Source organism: Dama dama, chromosome 29 (genome assembly GCF_033118175.1).
Source record: "Dama dama isolate Ldn47 chromosome 29, ASM3311817v1, whole genome shotgun sequence".
Classification (NCBI taxonomy): Eukaryota; Metazoa; Chordata; class Mammalia; order Artiodactyla; family Cervidae; genus Dama; species Dama dama.
In genome coordinates, this window is record NC_083709.1 from 64,925,190 (window position 1) to 64,935,941 (window position 10,752).

At 41.1% G+C, this 10,752-nt stretch overlaps 1 non-coding gene across 1 annotated transcript; it reads right to left on the reverse strand.

Annotated features, from left to right (window-relative positions):
• Positions 1 to 6,624: 6,624 nt before the first annotated feature.
• TRNAW-CCA (transfer RNA tryptophan (anticodon CCA)) lies at positions 6,625 to 6,697 on the reverse strand. The gene has a single exon. It is a non-coding gene; the product is annotated as a tRNA-Trp (tRNA).
• Between the last annotated feature and the right edge of the window lie 4,055 nt (positions 6,698 to 10,752).

Below are 10,752 nucleotides of genomic sequence, written 5' to 3' on the forward strand. Positions count from 1 at the left end.
TAGCACACAAGCAAATAAGCACATCTGTGTCCCAGGAAAACTTTATTTATGGACACTTACATTTGAATTTCATATGACTTTCACATCATTAAACATTATTATTTTTTTTTCCCCACCACTTAAAAAAACAAAAGCCATTCTTACCTTGTGGACTGTACAAAAGCAGGCACTGAACCCAGATTTGGCCCATGGGTGCCTAGAGGAAGGGTAATGCTAGTATAGGAGTGGTGTGAAATATGAAAGACATTTCTTTTCATTCTCTTGTGAAATGGTGACCAGATGAGCATATTTCCCCGTGTGCCTCCTCATTCTCCTATGCAAAAAAGAAATTTACTAAAGTTATGTCCATTAAAATCATATCTCTGAAATTCTCTTAATTATCAATGGGCATTTTTTGAAAGTTTACTTGCATTTATCTGTCTTTACATTTAAGACAGATAGACTGCAAATATTTCAGAGAAATCTAATAATCAAAGGAAGAATATCTTAAATCAAGATTGGGAATTGATGGGATTGTCCCAAAAATCCATACCAATACATCATCAGGTTAATTTTCTGTTCCATAATATAATAGAACTGTCCCATAATACTGAAAACATTAACATGCTTGCAATCAAATAAAATAATGTGTGTTATTAGTGTCCTGCATATATGTGGGGAAAGAATCTGTGTTTCTAACTGAACTAAAAAAAACCCAACAAACCAACTCATTAAGAAAGCAAACCACTTCTGATGAAGGGAACATGAGTATAAGTCCATATCTACAAATCTTTACTTTTAAGGCATCCTCTCCCCAATTTCCTTTCCTTATTACTTTAATTGTGCCCATAACTATGGGCACTCAGATTTAGGTGGGGTATAATTTGAAAGAATGTCTGACTATGACCATAAACATAAATTTTTACATTTAATTGTTGCCATAAATCCCAGATGTGGGCAACAAAATAAACATTTACTTGTGGGAGTGAGAATCATCCAGATAAATGCTATCCAATTGTTTTCTGTAGATCAGGAGTATCAGCATTACAAAGAAGCTTATTGGAAATGTCAGACTCCACCCTCCAGCTTCACTGAATCAATATCTGCATTTCAACAAAATTTTCAAATGGTTTGTATGCACATGAATGGTAAAAAGGCATTCAGCTTTAGGAATAGTTTCCAACACTGGCTATAAATTAGAATTCCCTACAGAGGGTTGGAAAGATCCCCTGGAGAAGGAAATGGCAATCCACTCCAGTACTATTGTCTGGAAAATCCCATGGACAGAGGAGCCTGGTAGGCTACAGTACATGGGGCTGCAAAGAGTCGGACACGACTGAGCGTAGAAAGAAAAAGACAGAGCCTCTAGAAAAAGCAGTGTCCAATCTGGATTGCTGACCAATAAAATCAGAATATCTGCAGGTGGGAATCTAAAGATAAGTATTTTTTTAACGTTCCCTAGATTATCCTAGTGTGCAGGAAAGTCTGAGAATCACTGGACTAGGTGGTGGACCCAAGGTATTATTGCTCTGAGGGTAAGAGTGGAACCCTCTCAATATCAAGTGGAAACAAAAGTCCCCAGAACTACAGGCTTTACTGGAAGTGTTACAAAAGGTTAGCATGATAGGTACTAAAAGAGTGACTTTCAGGAAGAAAATCCAGCCCTCACAATGAGATAAAATGTTCAGGATACTAACAAGTTAACTAAAATGAACAAAATTAAAGGTTAAGTTCATTGGGTTCTGGTACTTATTGATTCTCCCTAACCAGAAAGAATTCTGCCTAATGGCTGACAGATTTAAATTGGGTCCTCTTCAGGAATGGTGAAAGTGTAAGTGGCTCAGTCCTATCTGACTCTTTGCAACACCATAGACCATATAGCCGACCAGGCTCCCCTCTCCATGGACTTCTCCAGGGAAGAATACTGGAGTGGGTTGTCATTTCCTTCTCCAGGGATGTTCAGTTCAGTTCAGTTCAGTCCCTCAGTCATGTCCGACTCTTTGTGATCCCATGGACTGCAGCACGCCAGGCCTCCATGTCCATCACCAACTCCTGGCGCTTACTCAAACTCATGTCCATTGAGTCAGTGATGCCATCCAACCATCTCATACTTTGTCATCCCCTATTCCTCCCACTTTCAGTCTTTCCCAGCATCAGGTGGCCAAAGTATTGGAGTTTCAGCTTCAACATCAGTCCTTCCAATGAATATTCAGGAATGATTGCCTTTAGAATGGACTGGTTGGATCTCTTTGCTGTTGAAGGGACTCTCAAGAGTCTTCTCAAACACCATAGTTCAAAAGCATCAACTCTTCAGTACTCAGCTTTCTTTATAGTCCAACTCTCACATCCATACATGACTCCTGGAAAAACCATAGCCTTGACTAGACAGACCTTTGTTGGCAAAGTAATGTCTCTGTTTTTTAATATGCTGTCTAGGTTGGTCATAGCATTTCTTCCAAGGAGCAGGTGTCTTTTAATTTCACAGCTGCAGTCACCATCTGCAGTGATTTTGGAACCCAAAAAAATAAAGTTTGTCACTGTTTCCATTGTTTCCCCATCTACTTGCCATGAAGTGGTGGGACCAGATGCCATGACCTTAGTTTTCTGAATGTTGAGTTTTAAGCCAACTTTTTCACTCTCCTCTTTCACTTTCATCAAGAGGCTCTTTAATTCTTCTTTGCTTTCTGCCATAAGTGTGGTATCATATGCATATCTGAGGTTATTGATAGTTCTCCCAGCAATCTTGATTCCAGCTTTGCTTCATCCAGCCCAGCATTTCACATGATGTACTCTGCATATAAGTTAAATAAGCAGGGTGATAATATACAGCCTTGACGTACTCCTTTTCCTGATTTGGAACCAGTCTGTTGTTTCATGTCCAGTTGTAACATTTGCTTCTTGACCTGTATACAGATTTCTCAGGAGGCAGGACAGGTGGTCTGGTATTCCCAACTCTTTAAGAATTTTCCACAGTTTGTTGTGATCAACACAGTCAAAGGCTTTGGCATAGTCAATAAAGCAGACGTAGATGTTTCTCTGGAACTCTTGCTTTTTTGATGATCCAGCGGATGTTGGCAATTTGACCCTCTGCCTTTTCTAAATCCAACTTGAACATCTGGAAGTTCATGGTTCATGTACTGTTGAAGCCTGGCTTGGAGAATTTTGAGCATTACTTTACTAGCGTGTAAGATGAGTGCAATTGTGTGGTAGTTTGAACATTCTTTGGCATTCCCTTTCTTCGGGATTGGAATGAAAACTGACCTTTTCTATTCCTGTGGCCACTGCTGAGTTTTCCAAATGTGCTGGCATATTGAGTGCAGCACTTTCACAGCAGTATCTTTTAGGATTTGAAATAGCTCAGGTGGAATTCCATCACCTCCACCTGCTTTCTTCGTAGTGAGGCCAACCTGACCTCACATTCCAGGATGTCTGGCTCTAGATGAGTGATCACACCATCGGGTGACCAGGGATGTTACAGAGCAGTATTGTGGGCTTCCCAGGTGGTGCTCATGGTAAAGAACCCACCTACCAATGCAGATTAAACAAAAGAGATGCAGGTTCTATCCCTGGGTCAGGAAGATCCCTGGAGTAGGGCTCGGCAACCCACTCCAGTATTCTTGCCTGGAGAATCCCATCAGTAGAAGAGCCTGGCAGGCTACAGTCCATAGGGTCACAAAAAAATTGGACAGGACTGAAGCAACTTAGGACACACGGCAAGCTCCTGTCTTGTAGGCAGATTCTTGGCAGTCTGAGCTGCTAGGGAATCCCCCTCTTCTTGCTACCTGCTACTAATTATGCATCACCTTTAGATCTTCCCACATCTCCCTCCACCCCCCCCACCCCTCCACCCCCATTTAATCCTGGTGTTTTAGGTTCCTGGTGCTAGAGTTTATCTTCTAATTGCAGAGTTCTAAAGTTTTAGCTTGTCATTGCTCCATACAGCCCATCTACACTGTTTCTATTGTTCTAGCTACTTCTGTGGTCACTTGTTAATTTCACAGACCTGTGGAACACTGCAAGTGCAATTATCTTCCAGTGTAACTGCCTTCTGCAAAAACTGACTCCCACAGTACTCCCACAAAAACTGCGTCCTGTTTGTTATTACCTAGGAATTATATGGATGCCTTTTCAGCTATATAGAGAGGTGTTTTCTAGATTTCCCTGGCTTTAGAAAAGAATAAGTTATCTCTATAGTTGGAACATCTTTTTAAATTAGGGGCTTTTTATGATGGTTATTCCAGGTGTCCCATTAATCTGATATCCCTCCTGGGTATATCAGTTGACATTAAAGGTGATCTGATTGGTATCACCTGGGAGCATTTGTCTGTTTAAATATTTCATTTTCAATTATACTAAGTTACTCACATTAAATAGCTCCTAAATTCTTTACCATCACTTGATACAGGTACTACAATACACAAACACTCTTCAGCATTCAATTATGCAGTTGTGATTACTTCATAAACATGAACCAAAGGGCCTACTCTGTGTAAGATAGTATCCTAGTTCTGTGAGGAATTAAAAGATTCAGAAAAAGTGAATCTTTCCCTGCTCTCTTTGGAGCCCACAGATATATATTCTTGTGTGCACAGAAATGCACACAAATATAATCATCTCCCAATCCCTTGTGGCTCAGCTGGTAAAGAATCCGCCTGCAGTGAGGGAGACCTGGGTTCGATCCCTGAGTTGGGAAGATCCCCTGGAGAAGGGAATGGCTACCCACTCTGGTATTCTGGCCTGGAGAATCCCATGGACTGTATAGTCCATGGGGTCACAAAGAGTCAGCCGTGACTGAACGACTTTCACAGTCAAATACAATCAGTGACTAAAGCAAACAACAAGCAGTGAGTGCTGTGGGATTCCCGAGAAAAGGAAGGGCAAGAACACGTGGGGACAAAATTTCAACAAATGCTTCATGAGAGAGCGAGCATTGGAGGTGGATCTCGAAGATGGGTAGTTTTCAACGGGGAGTTCTCAGGATAAGTGGAAACGGAGTTAACCAAGATACTGTCTGTAAATGCATGAACATTCATGCATGAGCATTTATCAAATGGAAGGGGCTATCACTTCCTTCATCGGAAAACCTTTGTGATTGGGTAGCTAAGTGCTATGTGCTTGGTAATAATGTAAGGCAACCAATGTTCTTGTCTCCTTTGAGGTAGAAAGTGAAAATGAAAAGAATCATCAAGGGTTCACACACCTGCCACAGAGAAAACAACCAGTGCAGTTGAATAAAGCCTAACGTTCCTGATTTGAAATCTATTTAAGCATGCCACCAGATTTTTTTAGCATTTTTCTGTTTGATAGAAACTTCTTGTAATTTCTCCCTCTGTGCATCCGTTCTTTTCCTGAGTTCTTTATGTAGTCATTTATTTATGTGACCCTGTGTAGGGGATGTCCTACGTGTCCCAGCAGTATACTCCCCTCTCGTCACCCCAGGACCAGGAGCCGGCTCGCTGGTCCCAGGGTAGGTTCTGACCCAGGTCAGTTCCGCACTCTGCGGGATGGTGGTTTCCTTCCTTCTAATGCCTGCCTCCTGCTGGATGAGGCTGGTCCAGAGGTTTGTGTAGACTTCCTAGTGGGAGGCGCTGATGCCTGCCCATTGGTAGATGGAGCCGGAGATTGGCCCTGTGGTGGGCCGGGCTGAGTCAAGGGGGCGTGTCTAGAGATGACTGTGGACTTAAAAAGTCTTTTTCGGCAGCCTGTCTGCTGATGGTCGGGCTGTGTTCCCCGATCGGTTTGTTGTTTGGCTAAGGCGTCCCACCACTAAAGCTTACAGGCTGTTGAGTGGAGCGAGGTCTCCGTATCAGGGACCCAAAATATCTGCCTCCGACGCCAGCTAGAGATCACATAGGCCCCTGCTGTGTCTGCCATCAGCTTTTATGACTCCAGAGAGAGCTACAGTTGTCTCCCTGCCTCTCTAGAAGACCTTCCAAGACAGGTAGGTCTGCCCCAGCCTCCTGTGGAGTCACGGCTTTTTTCCTGGGACCCCGTGCACATGGGACCTTGTGTGGACCCTCTGAGGGTAGAGTCTGTATCCCCCAGTCCCGTGGAGCTCCTGCACTCAAGCCCTACTGACCTTCAAAGCTCAGTGCTCTCGCGGGTCCTCCTCCTGATGCCAGACCCCTAGGCTGGGGGGCCTGCACTGGGCCCAGAGCTCTCGCTACTGTGAGCGAATTTCTGCAATATAATTGTTTTCCAGTTTGTGGATTGTCCTCCTGGATGATATGGTAGGATTTGGCTATATCATGACCTCCTGCATTCTCATGGTTTCTTCTTATGTCATTAGATGTAGAATATCTTTTTTTGATGGATTCCAGTCTTTTCTAAATCAGTGGTTGTTTAACAGTTAGTTGTGATTTTGGTGTGCTCATGAGAGGGGGTGAACTCAAGAGCCTCTTAATCTGTAGTCTTGTCTCCAGCTTGTTTGCAACCAAAGAGGAGGAACCCTCAAATATCTGTAAAGAAGTCAGTTCTTCTTGTTATTTTCTAATTTGGCTGTGGCGTGTCTTTGTTGTAGCACCTGGGATCCTCAGCTGCAGCAGGCAGTATCTTTTTTAGTTGCCACAGGTGTGATCTTAAGTTGCACCATGAGAACCCTTAGTTGCAGCATGTGAACTCTTAATTATAGTGTCTGAGACCTAGTTCCCTGACCAGGGATTGAACCTGGGCCCCCTGCATTGGGAGCATGGAGTCTTAGCCACTGGACCACCAGGGAAGTCCTGAGAAGTCAATTCTTTATTAATCCATGAACACCGAGGTCTTCCTGGGATTGATGTACTGAAGTGACTTTTACTCCTGAAATCCCTACCATCTTTTGTTTGAATTTCAAAGAATTTACTTTTCCCATATGAAAAAATCAGGGGCAAATCAAAAGGAATTTAGGTCGTTGATAAATATTCTAAATCCTTCATTGACTGATGACTGCCAAGAGTCAGCAGCAGGTGGTAACATTTCCTTTGTAATCATTCTAATTGTTTGAAATAATTCAGTGTTCTGTTCCAGGGCTGTTTTTGGAGAAGAGGCCTAAGAGAGACAATGCAGATGGGCCTGATTTAAACAGTACTGTTGTTAAAAGTGCATATTATATTTGCTGGTTAAGTTATTGGCAAATTTAAATATATTGTCAGTAAATTGAACTAATCATTTGTTGCAAAGCAGTAATAGCAACAGCCATTCTCCCTTTAATTTTTAAGAGAGAAAATACCATGTTCAATTAGTTATACATATCCAACATGCCATATTTTCTTTCTTTTGCACTCAGGGTTTCCGATGTCACAATGTTTCTTTTTTGTTATGAATAGACATCTTTGTGGGCTTTTTTCTTTTAAATTTATGGAACATATGCAGTATCCACTTCACCCAAAGCTATAGAATAATGACGCTATTACTGTAGCCATCTGTCTCTTCACATCAGTGTCTTCTGTGGTTTTATAGTCCAGTCTTAGGGTTCTGTAAGAAACAATATTGGTTAACATTAATAACTGCCTTCATCTGACAATTTACATCTCTATTTGGAGGCAGCTCCTGAAAGCATCTTTCCCAGTTTAGGGTGCAGGGCTTTGTGGGGAAGGAGGGAAGACTGTCTTGAAGGAGATGGAGGCAGAGCACCTATTTTGCTCCACTTGACTGACGCCCAAAGGAAAGGGTGAGTCAGTCTCCCACTTCCTATTATAACTCTGCATTTGCAGTTTTCCACCTTGACAGGCAGTAACAGTTCCAGCCAATGCTAATTTGGGTAACATCTAAAAGGCTTGCCTGACAAGGCAGATTCAAATTATGAAGCAAACCCCTCACATACTGAGACCTTGTTAGCTAGATTAGTGGTGGATTGGCTCCTTATGACAGCTTGTTTGCTAGAGGTGAGCTATCTGCATTTTCAGTGCAGGCAGGTTATATCATCATTTAAAGAAAAAAAATAAAGATGTCGTTTTTCTTGTTTGTCATGGACTTCATGTAATATTCCCTCTCGATTTTCTCATTGTTGACTTCAGAAAGAAATAGCAGCCAGTGTGTACCTTTGAGTGCGACAGCTAATTTTGTTATGGATGAACAGAGGATTGTGACAAAACAGTGGCACACCTGTCACAGCAGCTGTCACACATTAATCATGACAGTGACAAATAGCATAATTACCTTATCTGGAATTCCTAGCATGCACACTCAGTATGCCCCAATGCCGAGCGAGCATATCACGCATGGTTTAATTAAAAAGACATCAATACAGGTTAGTTAGACAAGGGCTAGAAGACATTGATCCAAAATGAAAATAAAATTATTTGTAGGTTGGTGTTTAGGGACACCCAAAGACCAATTACTTAGCCGACATGATAATTTGAATCTTATTTCCCTAACTGGCCCTTCTCAATGTGGTACACTGGCTGCTCTGCCCCAAACCAGCAGTCCTTTCTCCTGAAATATTTGATCCCCTTTTTTTTGAGCTGCAGCATGGGTCTTTGGGAGCCATCTTGATGTGCTGTCAATTGATTGAAGGGGCTTTATTGATAAATGTGATTACCAGCGAACAAGTTGCATCTAAGTTTTTAACTTGCTTTCCAATCAGGTACTAAGTCAGGAGAATGATATTAAAATTGAGTAATTTTTGTTTTATTTGGAAATTCTTCTTAAGTAAAGAATAAAGGCAGGGGAGACTGATTTTAAGCCTAGAAATGATAGTGTCTTGCATGTGCTGTGTTTTAATATGTATGGCTGTATTCATGTGCATATATGTGTCACATCAGTATGTATAAATATGCACATGTGCCAAATATATGTATATTTTTGCCCCCGCCCCCACCCCCTGATATTTTAAGCTCAACATTCATTGAATTCACTGATTGAATTCCTGGTAGCTAGTTCTTGAATTGCTCTGAAGCTGCCTCGATGAAATATTAATGAATCAATTTCCATAGACATGGACTCATTATCTTCTGGGATGCCACTGGAAAACACAGTCCTGCCTGCGGTGTCCTTCCACCTGCCTGTGACATGATTCAATTTTCTCTCTCTCTTTTTAATTAAATAAAAATATAGGAAGTTTTTGATAACTGTAGAACAGACATTTCCATTTCTCTTGATAGGCACCTAAAAGGAGGTAAACCATTTAAAATACATTTATATTTCACTTAAGTGATATATTGAAAAGTGAGTCCTGGAAATTAAAAGAAGGTGGCCAGTTTAGTTCTGTGGTCTCTGTAATGCCCTTGGAAAATGTCTGTATTTTAGGAAACTGGAGTGAACCGTCTAATTGTTTACAAAGTTATCAACTTTAGAAAACGTTACTAAACACAAATACTTGTCATGTTAATTTAAGACTGATGGAATATAGATGGAATTATTCAGACTGCGTCTACAAAATGCCAAAACAGCTGGTTAGAACATGAAAAATTCAGGCAAGTAATGATTAACGACACACAATATAAATAGCTGGTTTTAGGTATTTTGTGGTTTGTTCACTGAAATTGACTGGTTTCTTAAGTCTTATGCAAGTCACGCCAGTTAAGCACATTGAACTGCAATTATATCAAACAAAGTTTTTAGTTTCCTTCCTCACCATTCATTCTGTTTCAGTGAAGATTATTGATGCCTGCTTTGGGTACCATCAACACCTACTTTATACAACTAAAAAAGTCCACTGGTAAATGCTTGCCAGCATTGTTTGATAACAACTAGGATTATGTTCTCAAATTCAGTAGCTTTCACCATTTTGATTTGGAACCAGTGGTATACTTGAATGTCATGTGATCTGAGGACAATGTTACCTTTTCAATATGCACATATTATATAACCTGAGAATGGTATTATTATTTCAGCAAATTTTTTTAAAGAGAAAATGGGAAAGCACAACCCTGACCAAGGATATCTTCTCAATACTGAGGCAAGAAAAGTATTTTATCTTTGAGAGGAACTCTGGCTCCCCATGGGAAACCCACTTGGCTCCCATTCTCTATGGAGCTGATCTGATTCTATATTCCAGATCTGAGGAATGCCTTGAAGTAGCCCCTGGTTTGAAATAGTTTGAGGAAAGCTATAAAAAACACAAAAGCATCTACACACAGCAATTTTTGCATTTCATGTCTAGGTACTGGTTAAGATGGATAGCCCATGTGTGGACACTTGGTAATCAATCCCTCAAGTATAGAAAAAGGTAAAAAATGATCTGGAACTGCTCTCAGAGGCTGGACACTGTTCTAGATCTTTAGTCTCTAAATGTTTCTTGGGCTCCCCTTGAATCTATAGGCAGAAACAGGTTTCTTGAGAATAAATCTAAGGTTTATTTATTCCACTAGATATTCAAGGAGATTTTAATGAGAAAGAATCAATTTTACGTCGTCATGAAAGAAAGTAAGAGCAGTTTTAGCCGCCTTGATCAAACATTTTAGATGGAATCTCCCTCCCTTCCCTGTACATGGTCGTTTTTATTTTAGGGCATGTATTTACTAGTGTGAAAGTGAAAGTTTTAATAGCTTCAGTCATGTCCAACTCTTTGCGAACCCATGGACTGTAGCCCATCAGGCTCCTCTGTCCATGGAAGTCTCCAAACAAGAATACTGGAGGGGATGGCCATTCTCTTCTCCGGGAGGTCTTTCCAACCAGGGATTGAAACTGGGTCTCCTGCCTTGCCGGCAGTTTTTTTTTTTTTTTACCATGTGAACCATGTACATTGCTGCTTTTTATGTGGAATTATCTCAGTACACTGTAAGCTCTTTGAAGGTTGATTCTGTATTTGATTCTCCTTTTTCTTCCTTATGGAACCTCGGATTGTGCCTGCAT